Here is a 12025-nt window from a genome sequence, read left to right as displayed (position 1 = left end):
GGTAAACTGTGTTTCCAATAGGCTGTAAAGTGACCACAGGTGAAATAAAAACGTGCAGGTATCTGGGTGTAGATAGCTTGTGAATCCAACCACCTTCTGGATTAGCCTCTCACCTCATCTCTTCGACCCTTGCGGGTCAAAGAGCAGTATGGATCCCTCTCACAGATCCTCCAGGCACCAAAGCACTCCAAAACCACTTCTCAGGATATAATATTCCCACTCAGCTCTTCTCCAGGTATAGATGAAATATCACTTTCCCAGAACAAAACAAAAGGATCCTCCCATAGTGTAGTATGTTTATTATACCATAGGAACATCAAATCTTTAATGAAAATACACTTACGTAGCAGCCAGTCCACATTAAACCCTCATGCTCTCAAATGAGGATATGTGTATGTAAGTTGGGTGTACAGCTGAGTCCACAGGTACACCTGTGGACTCAGCTGTACACCCAACTTACATACACATATCCTCATTTGAGAGCATGAGGGTTTAATGTGGACTGGCTGCTACGTAAGTGTATTTTCATTAAAGATTTGATGTTCCTATGGTATAATAAACATACTACACTATGGGAGGATCCTTTTGTTTTGTTCTGGGAAAGTGATATTTCATCTATACCTGGAGAAGAGCTGAGTGGGAATATTATATCCTGAGAAGTGGTTTTGGAGTGCTTTGGTGCCTGGAGGATCTGTGAGAGGGATCCATACTGCTCTTTGACCCGCAAGGGTCGAAGAGATGAGGTGAGAGGCTAATCCAGAAGGTGGTTGGATTCACAAGCTATCTACACCCAGATACCTGCACGTTTTTATTTCACCTGTGGTCACTTTACAGCCTATTGGAAACACAGTTTACCAAAACAAAAAAAAATTTTTTTCACCTTTAATATTCCATTATTGGACTTTTTTTCACCTTTAATATTCCATTATTGGACTTTGAGTTTGTGTGTATTATTTAGATGTAACTTCACTTCACATTTTTGCACGTGTGATGTAATATATGTATGTGCATTTTTCTTGCACATGCGTATTGATTCAAGTTTGTGTTTTGCCATCATTTTTGTGTTATCACTAAGCACATTTCTTATTATATTTATCATTATTGCTATTTATTTGAGATATTGAATTCCACATTCACTTTAATTAGTTTGAATGTAGCGCAGCATTTTTATGGTTTATAGTACATATATATGGGTTTCTATGAGACACGCCTGACACTTCTTTTCTTCTCTATCACACTTTTTAATTCTTCTTCCATATAATTGCTATCTCTATTTCTACCTCTACATGACCCTGTTTTCCTCCCCCCCCCCCCCCCCCCCTTTTTTTTTTTTTTTTTTTTTTCCTGCCACTTATTTGACGTACTTATAGACTTTGCACAGGTGTTTCTGGTATACAACATCATGGCTATCAACCATACATCTACATGTTCAACCCGCTCGTTCTCAGTGGCCTCTCTTAACGCCAAGGGCTTAAATATACCTGAGAAACGCTCACAACTTCTAACATACATGAAAAACCTTCGAGCAGATGTGTTATTTATCCAAGAAACACACTTTCGAACAGATCACATACCTAGATTTTCAAATGCTAATTACCCAACGGCTTATCATGCAGTCAATGCGGAGGTGAAAGCAAAAGGTGTATCCATCTTACTTTCCAAACAGCTCCCATTTAAAGTTACTGAGTCTCTCGAGGACCCTGAGGGGAGGTTCCTCTTTCTCAAAGGTACCCTTTTTAATAAGCCACTTACTTTTGCCAACATTTACAGCCCCAATACCGCACAAGTATGCTTTTTTCGTAAAATCTCCAAATTACTTGCTACGTTTCAATCAGGTATTTTGATTCTGGGAGGTGATTTTAATGTAGCTTTGAACCCGCTGGAAGACACTTCAACTGGGTTTTCCTCTAAACCCTTTAAAGCACTTAAACAGATTAAATTGGAACTTCATGACCTTCTCCTTCATGATACCTGGCGTACCCTTCACCCTACGGACAAAGACTACACCTTTTATTCCGCACCACACAAACGCCATTCCAGAATAGACTATTTTTTTGTCTCACAAAAGGACTTACATATACTGAAATCGGCCTCGATCGAGCCAATGATTCTATCTGACCATCATCCAATTATGATGACTTTACAATTCCCGGACATACCGGCCGCACCCAAAACATGGAGATTAGATCCCTTTCTTCTTACAGACTCATCCGTCACCCTCCAGATCCGTGATTCTTTGACCAACTACTTTAAAGAAAACGCATCTCCAGATACGACCCCCCTCGTACAGTGGGAGGCGCACAAATGTGTAATGCGGGGCCTTCTCATGTCCATATCCGCTTCACGAAAACGCCTAGCTCAGGCATCTTTTACCGCCTTACTACAAAAAGTACGTGTACTTGAACGCACACATAAACGCTCTAGAGCGTTGGAATCTGCAACAGAACTAGTTCAGGCGCTAAAACAACTCCAAGATGTCGTTGAAAAAAAAAACAAACGTAATTTTACTCTACAACAGAAGCTTTTCTATGAACATGGAAATAAGAGTGGCAAATTTCTAGCCAGGGCCTTGCAATCTAGAAAGGCAGCTCAGCAAATCTATCAGCTCACTTCCAAGCAGGGTAGCTTACTGAAAACATCAGCAAGTATTGCAGATGAATTTGAGCAATACTATTCCTCTCTCTACAATTTACCTGTACCACCTAAACCGACAGGAGACACTAGGCCTTGTGAGGCTATTATTCAGACCTTCCTGACCCGATACCTGCCAAACTCTATTTCTAGAACACAAGCGCAAGACTTGGATGGCGCCTTGACCCTGACGGAGTTACAACAAGCCATTACACAACTGAAACCTGGTAAAAGTCCAGGTCCTGACGGTTTTATCACTTCGTACTATAAGACTTTTAGTGACATCTTAGCACAACCATTTCTACGGGCCTTCAATACTTTAGATACACCAGGGCAGTCCATGCGCCATATTTCTGAGGCCCATATTACCGTCATACCAAAAGAGAATAAAGATCAAACCTCTCCAGCGAACTACCGTCCGATCTCTCTCTTAAACGTTGATCTAAAGATCTTTGCCAAAATTCTGGCCAATCGTCTATTATGCATCATAGATCCCATCATATCTACAGACCAGGTGGGCTTTGTACCAGGGAGAGAGGCTAGAGACAACACAATACGGGCTATAAATATTCAGCATTGGTTAACTCAAAAACGACAATCTGGCTTCTTTCTATCGTTAGATGCAGAGAAGGCATTTGATACACTGGCGTGGGACTACACGGAGGCAGTTCTGATTGGACTTGGATTGCCTCCGCGTTTCCTGACGTTTATCATGTCTCTATATACCACTCCCACAGCTAAAGTGAGAGTTAATGGTCTCCTTTCGAATTCCTTTTCGATAGGCAATGGGACTAGACAGGGATGTCCTTTATCCCCCCTCTTATTTATTCTGACACTGGAACCTTTGTTGAATTGCATCAAACAGAATGATAACATCAAGGGGATTCTGATAAATGACAAAATTCATAAAATAGCAGCCTTTGCTGATGACATATTACTTTTCCTAACAGACCCACATATCACTTTACCTAATCTGCTACAAGAATTCAAATTGTTCCAGTATCTGGCGAACCTAAAAATTAACTTCTCTAAATCTCAAGCCCTTAATGTCTCCTTGACCCAAGATGTGTTTAGACAAGCGAAATTGAATTTTCCTTTTACCTGGCAGTCGAAGGCGATCACGTATTTGGGTATCCAATTACCAACTCACCTAACGGAACTTTACGATAAAAACTTCTTACCCCTCTTGCGTAATATCTCCACAGACCTTCAAACTTGGAACAAACCTTGGTTCTCTTGGTTTGGTAGAGCTGCCATTCTCAAGATGAACGTGCTTCCTAGAATATTGTATCTACTGCAAACAATACCAATTAAACTACCAACTTCTTTCTTCGCATCTTATAAAACACTTTGTACCTCCTTTCTTTGGTATAATAAACGCCCAAGAATTAGCTTTGCCCAACTCACCATGCCGAAGAAGGGTGGAGGTATTGGATTGCCTGATGTTGCCCGATACTACAGGGCTTGTCACCTAGCAAGGGTAGTAGATTGGACCACGATCCACAATAGTAAGGTTTGGGTTGGTTTGGAGACAGATTTCTCAACGATACCACTTGCCTCTTCCCCTTGGCTGGAAAACGTTCATATTCCTTCGGAGTTTCGGGAACACCCTCTTATAGGTCCTACCTTAAGCTGTTGCCATCAGTTGTTCCGGAAAAAAGAACTCTCTTCCTCTCCGGGTCGTTAACTCCAGTCAAAAGGAATCCAGACTTTCTACCGGGTATGTCCCGGGCCTTCCTAGCCGGTGATAATTGTCCAGATAACCTGACGGTACATCAACTTTTCAAAGATAAGAAGTTCTTATCTAGAGAAGATATTATGAAGACATGGCCATTCCGGATATTTACGCCATGGATGTTTAGACAACTTCATCACTTTATACAAAGCTCCCCACATGTACAAGATTATTCAAGGCCACTTACTCCGTATGAGAAACTTTGTTTTACGGACGTCCCCCAGAGACATGTTATATCCAAGCTCTATTCATATCTGGATACCGCCAATATGTCTCAACCTCGAAAGGCATGTGAGGCTTGGTCGCTCGACTTGCAACTGCCATTGTCACCGGAAGATTGGGATCACATCTATGACCATATGCATACAGGTTCCATATGTGTCTCTACACAAGAAAACAATTATAAATTATATTCTAGATGGTACAGAGTGCCGTCCTTGCTTCATAGATTTGATCCTGATGTCCCGGATTTGTGCTGGAGGTGTCAACAGGCAAAGGGTACACTCCTACATATATGGTGGGACTGTCCGCTACTACTGCCCTTTTGGAGAAAAGTCCGAGACTTAATCTCACAAATAACCACGTACAATCTAGACTTCACCCCTGCACAATTTTTACTCCATCATTCCTCACTTCCTTTTCGGACTTATCATAAGTCTCTTGCCTTACACATGATAAACGCGGCAAAACAATGTGTCCCTGTTCACTGGCGATCAAAACAAGTTCCCACTGTGCGGGAGTGGTTTATTAGGGTCATCAGGATTGCGGAGATGGAGGAGCTGATTTCAGTGGCAAAAGAACACCCCGAGAGATTCAGGAAGACTTGGGCGTGTTGGAAACATTTTCAAACCACCAGTACTTATCGTCTTTCTATGAATGAATAAGACAGGATCCAAGAACACAAAAACCTTTTGAGCTCTCACCTCTAGAATTGCTCCATAGACTGAATCTACCCGGACTATATCTTACATAAAGGTATACGCTAAGTTACCATAAATAATGCTCCATGATACGATAGATTGACAACCACTATTTATTATTTGATCCCCTCCACCCACCCCCCCCCTTTTTTTTTTTCTCTCTCCCCTTCTTTTCCCTTCCTACTTTTCTTCACACCTTTCTCTTCTACAAGTAACTACATCTTTTATGAGGGACAGAGTGTCCTTTCACATATAGGTATGATTGTCTTCCACAATAAGAACCCTACATTCCCCGGCTACGGACACAGAAGAACTGCACGCCTTCAAATGATATAGTATACTACGCTTCATAGTCCCATTATTTGAGTAATCCCTACTCATTAGAACAGCATCCACTATAATTCTCCAGACTACCTATCATACTCAATGCTTTAATTGGTCTAGTTCATTCATTTACTATAATGTGATCTTTTGTATCAGGGTAATTTATACTTCAAATAAACAACTTATGACCCGTCTGCGCTACGGGAGATTAAGACAGATGTTTATGCGCGGACTGTGTTCCGTATCCGTATATGACTTGTTATGCCTTTCTTATTTCAAAATAAAATAAAAACTTTTTTTGGGAAAAAAAAAAAAAAAAGAGACTGGAGAAACTGCGGTCAGATTGGTACTCTATTACATATATTATGAACATGTAAAAATATTAGAAGCTATTGGTATAAAGTCTTCCACATGATATCAGAAATTACTGGGATATTAAAACAACCAGATTCTACCCTAGCCATTCTGAATATAATAGTGACACACATTCTTCTAGCATCAAGACTTACCATTACTAGACACTGGAAAAAAGACTTAGCCCCTTCTCTAAAAGAAGTCATTGAGCTGGTCCAGACCCACTTCATTTATGAGAAATCTTTAGCTTACCTAAACGATAGAATTACTAAATTTGACAAAGCTTGGAAACCCTGGTCCAACTGGTTCAGAACTGTAACCTACGATATTATTATGTGTAACTTTTTCTTGGATACCCTAAAATTATTATTTCATGGAACTAGTTAGGAATTATTCAATCTTTCCTTTTTTCTCTTTGTTAAACTTTACCGCAACACCTATCCTGTGATATTGTGTAGCTTTTCACTGTCCTATTTTTGTTTTTTTGTTGTTGCAACTGTATTTGTAAAACCAAAAAAAAATGTATTCTGGAAAAAAAGATATCACTGAAACTTGTTTATGAGTCTACCATTCAAAAGTCTAACCAGGCAGGATGTCCATGGCAGAACACCTTGGAACACCATTGCTTCCCCCCCCCCCCCTAAAAAAAAAACATTGCTGCACACCTGCAGTTTGCCAAAGAGCACCTTGGAAATCGCAACTCTATTAGGGAAAATGTTTTGGGGACTGATGAAACAAAAGTTTAATTGTTCGGGAAGAATACTCAGCTCTATATTTGGAGCAAAAAGGGCACAGCTTATCAACATCAAAACTTCATCCCAATGGTGAAGCATGGTGGAGGGAACATAATGATTCGGGCTTGCTTTGCTGCCTCAAGGCCTGAACCACTTGTCATCATGGAGGGGAAAATTAATTATCAGGTTTACCAAAATATCCTACATGATAATTTCAGAGTGGCTGTCCGCCAGCTGAATGCCGGTTCACATATATGCAGATTGGATGCAGTTTGAACCACATCAAATCTGCATTAAATATGAAATAACATTGCTTCCTATGGTGTCTGTTCACATATGTCCAGTGCACTGGCAGTACAGATTCAGAGCGGTTTGAAAAAGAGTCATGTACGATTTTTGAGCAATGCCGTCAAGTTCAGGTGTGGATTACAGGCTATTGACTTCTATGGGAACCGTCTCTAAACCACACATGTGAACAGGATAAAATCCTGATCTAAACCTGTCCTGAACCTGATGTAAACCTAACCTGAACCACTGAGCAAGTACTGTCAGTTAGCTGTGAAACACGAGCTTCAATCCACACAGCACATGTGTGAATCAGCTCTGAAGGGTAGGGTGGGAAGGATATAGACACTCAACTTCTTGCAGTTCATGCCCTTGTTTGGGACTTTTCTTTCCATTTCCTGTCTATTTGATGATTGTCAGAACAGCATGTGGAAAAAAATACAGTATCCCTAACAGAAACAAGACAGCAATAAAACAATTTTATATCACCTCTGATGGTTTTATTTATATTTTATACACTATATTGCCAAAAGTATTGGGACTCTGAATCATTGGATCCAGGTGTTCCAATCACCTCCATGGTAGACTGCACGCTGTCATTGATGCTAAAGGTGGCAATACACAGTATTAAAACTAAGGGGATGCAGACTTTTGAACAGAGGGCATTTTATTTGTTTACTTGTTGCCATGTTTATTTTACAATTGTGCTGTTCTGTTATGACCTACAGTTACAGAATATGAATCCCTTAAGAAATTAAATAAATGTTTTGCCTGCTCACTCTTTTTTTTAAAAACTGTATATTACCATTTTTTCAAGGGTATGCAAAGTTTTGAGCACAACTGTGTGTGTATGTATAAATATATATATATATATATATATATATATATATATAAAATGTGTATATATATATATATATGTGTGTGTATATATATATATATATATATATATATATATATATATATATACACACACAGTTGCAAGAAAAAGTATGTGAACCCCTTGGGATTACATGGAGTTTTGCATGAATTGGGCATAAAATGTGCTCTGAATGTCATCTAAGTCACAACAACAGAAGAACACAGTCTGCTGAACATAATACTACACAAACATTAGATGTTGCCATGGTTTAATTGCACATAACATGTAAACATTCACAGTGCAGGGAGGAAAAAGTATGTGAGACCCTAGCTTAATGACTTCTCCCAGAGCTAATTGGAGCCAGGCGTGAGCCAACCTTGATTCCAATCAGTGTGATGATATTGGATGTGTTGCTGACAGCTGTCCTGCCCTTAAAAAACAAACACACACCTGTTTTGGGTTTACTGGTTTCAAGAAGCACTGTCTGATGTGAACCAAGCCTCGCAGAAAAGAGCTCTCAGAAGACCTACGATCAAGAATTGTTGACTTGCATGAAGCTGGAAAGGGTTACAAAAGTATCTCCAAAAGCCTTGATGTTCGTGTGTCCACGGTAAGACAGACTGTCTACAAATGGAGAAAGTTTAGCACTGTTGCTAATCTCCCTAGGCGTGGTCGTCCTGTAAAAATGACTGCAAGAGCACAGCAGTCACATACTTTTTCCTCCCTGCACTGTGAATGTTTACATGTTATGTGCAATTAAACCATGGCAACATCTAATGTTTGTGTAGTATTATGTTCAGCAGACTGTGTTCTTCTATTGTTGTGACTTAGATGACGTTCAGAGCACATTTTATGCCCAATTCATGCAAAACTCCACGTAATCCCAAGGGGTTCACATACTTTTTCTTGCAACTGTGTGTATATATATATATATATATATATATATATATATATATATATATATATACAGTGGGGATCGAAAGTTTGGGCACCCCAGCTAAAAATTAGTATTAATGTGCATAAAGAAGCCAAGGAAAGATAGAAAAATCTCCAAAAGGCATCAGATTAGACATTCTTATAATATGTCAACAAAAGTTAGATTTTATTTCCATCATTTACACTTTCAAAATAACAGAAAACAAAAAAATGGCGTCTGCAAAAGTTTGGGCACCCTGCAGAGTTAATATCTTGTACTGCCCCCTTTGCCAAGTATCACAGCTTGTAAACACTTTTTGTAGCCAGCCAAGAGTCTTTCAATTCTTGTTTGAGGTATCTTTGCCCATTCTTCCTTACAAAAGTCTTCCAGTTCTTGGAGATTTCTGGGCTGTCTGTCACGCACTGCTCTTTTAAGGTCTATTCATAGATTTTCAATTATGTTGAGGTCAGGAGATTGTGAAGGCCATGGCAAAACCTTCAGTTTACGCCTCTTGATGTAATCCCCCGTGGATTTTGAGGTGTGTTTAGGATCATTATCCATTTGTAGAAGCCATCTTCTCTTTAACTTCAGCTTTTTCACAGATGGCATCAAGTTACCATCCAAAATTTGCGGAAATTTTATTGAATCCATTTTTCCTTCTACTCGTGAGATGTTCCCTGTGCCACTGGCTGCAACACAACCCCAAAGCATGATTGATCCAACCCCATGCTTAACAGTTGGACAGAGGTTCTTTTCATTAAATTCTGTGCCCCTTCTTCTCCAAGCGTACCTTTGCTCATTCCGGCCAAAAAGTTCAATTTTAACCTCATCGGTCCACAGAACTTGTTTCCAAAATGCATCAGGCTTGTCTATATGTTCATTTGCAAAGTTCACACAATGATTTTTGTGGTGAGGACGTAGAAGAGGTTTTCTTCTGATGTCTCTTCCATGATGACCATATTTGTACAAGTATCTCTTTATAGTGGAATAGTGTACCACAACTCCAGTGTCTGCCAGATCTTTCTGGAGGGATCGTGCAGTCAAACGTGGGTTTTGAATTGTTTTTCTCACAATCCTGCGAGCTGTTCTGTCTGATATTTTTCTTGGTCTTCCAGATCTTGCTTTAACTTCCACTGTTCCTGATGACTGCCATTTCTTAATTACATTCCGAACAGAGGATATTGACATCTGAAAACGCTTTGCTATCTTCTTATAGCCTTCTCCAGCTTTGTGAGCGTCAACTATTTTCAGTTTCAGTTTTCTAGACAACTGCTTAGAAGAACCCATGGTGCTGATTGTTAGGGCAAGGTCAGATGAGTCTGGGCATTTAAAACCTTTGAGCTTGACATCACCTGGTCTTCCCAGACGACGATTGAGAACAATCCATGACACTGGCAGGTCTCAGCTTGGCAAAGGGGGCAGTGCATGCTATAAATTCTGCAGGGTTCCCAAACTTTTGCAGACGCCATTTTTTTGTTTTCTGTTGTTTTGAAAGTGTAAATGATGGAAATAAAATCTAACTTTTGTTGACATATTATAAGAATGTCTAATCTGTAATTTGAGGCCTTTTGGAGATTTTTCCATCTTTCCTTGGCTTCTTTATGCACATTTATACAAATTTATAGCTGGGGTGCCCAAACTTTCGATCCCCACTGTATATATACACAGTGGGGCAAAAAAGTATTTAGTCAGCCACCAACTGTTCAAGTTCTAGAGAACAAATCCAGACGATCACATTGGCTGATTTGGAAAGAATTTATTTGCAAATTATGGTGGAAAATAAGTATTTGGTCAATATCAAAAGTTCATCTCAATACTTTGTTATATATCCTTTGTTGGCAATGACAGAGGTCAATTGTTTCCTTTGTCTTCACAAGGTTGGCACACACTGTTGCTGGTATGTTGGCCCATTCTTCCATGCAGATCTCCTGTAGAGCAGTGATGTTTTGGGGTTGTCACTGGACAACACGGACTTTCAACTCCCTCCAAAGGTTTTCTATGAGGTTGAGATCTGGAGACTGGCTAGGCCACTCCAGGACCTTAGAATGCTTCTTACGAAGCCACTCCTTCATTGCCCGGGTGGTATGTTTGGGATCATTGTCATGTTGGAAGACCCAGCTACGTTTCATCTTCAATGCCCTTGCTGATGGAAGGAGGTTTGAGCTCAAAATCTCACGATACATGGCCCCATTCATTCTGTCCTGTACATGGATCAGTCGTCCTGGTCCCTTTGCGGAGAAACAGCCCCAAAGCATGATGTTGCCACCCCCATGCTTCACAGTAGGTATGGTGTTCTTTGGATGCAACTCAGCATTCTCTCTCCTCCAAACACGACGAGTTGTGTTTCTACCAAACAGTTTTATTTTGGTTTCATCTGACCATTCTCCCAATCCTCTTCTAGATCATCCAAATGCTCTCTAGCAAACTTCAGACGGGCCCGGACACGTACTGGCTTAAGCAGGGGGACACGTCTGGCACTGCAGGATCTGAGTCCCTGGCGGCGGCGTAGTGTGCTACTGATGGTAGCCTTTGTTACGTTGGTCCCAGCTCTCTGCAGGTCATTCACTAGGTCCCCCCCGTGTGGTCCTGGGATTTTTGCTCACCGTTCTTGTGATCATTTTGACCCCACGGGGTGAGATCTTGTGTGGAGCCCCAGATCGAGGGAGATTATCAGTGGTCTTGTATGTCTTCCATTTTCTAATTATTGCTCCCACAGTTGATTTGTTCACACCAGGTTGCTTGTCTATTGCAGATTCAGTCTTCCCAGCCTGGTACAGGTCTACAATTTTGTTTCTGGTGTCCTTCGACAGCTCTTTGGTCTTCACCATAGTGGAGTTTGAAGTGTGACTGTTTGAGATTGTGGACAGGTGTCTTTTATACTGATAACAAGTTGAAACAGGTACCATTGATACAGGTAATGAGTGCAGGACAGAGGAGCCTCTTAAATAAGAAGGTACAGGTCTGTGAGAGCCAGAAATCTTGCTTGTTTGTAGGTGACCAAATACTTATTTTCCACCATAATTTGCAAATAAATTCTTTCCAAATCAGCCAATGTGATTGTCTGGATTTTTTTTTTCTCATTTTGTCTCTCATAGTTGAGGTCTACCTATGATGCTAATTACAGGCCTCTCTCATCTTTTTAAGTGGGAGAACTTGCACAATTGGTGGCTGACTAAATACTTTTTTGCCCCACTGTATGTGTGTATGTATGTATGTATGTGTGTATATTTATATATATACACGAACTGATGGTCCTACTTTAGGCAG

The 12025-nt window shown here is 40.4% G+C and overlaps 1 protein-coding gene across 1 annotated transcript in view; it reads left to right on the top strand.

Annotated features, from left to right (window-relative positions):
* Positions 1–12025, top strand: part of ARHGAP23 (Rho GTPase activating protein 23) — a 308148-nt gene that overhangs the window by 238988 nt on the left and 57135 nt on the right. The window lies entirely within an intron of this gene.

The sequence above is a fragment of the Staurois parvus genome, unplaced genomic scaffold (assembly GCF_062004578.1).
Source record: "Staurois parvus isolate SC_StPar_1 unplaced genomic scaffold, SC_StPar_1.0 ptg000511l, whole genome shotgun sequence".
Taxonomy (NCBI): Eukaryota; Metazoa; Chordata; class Amphibia; order Anura; family Ranidae; genus Staurois; species Staurois parvus.
Note: the sequence above shows the minus strand (reverse complement) of the source record. Positions and strands in the feature narration are given on the sequence as shown.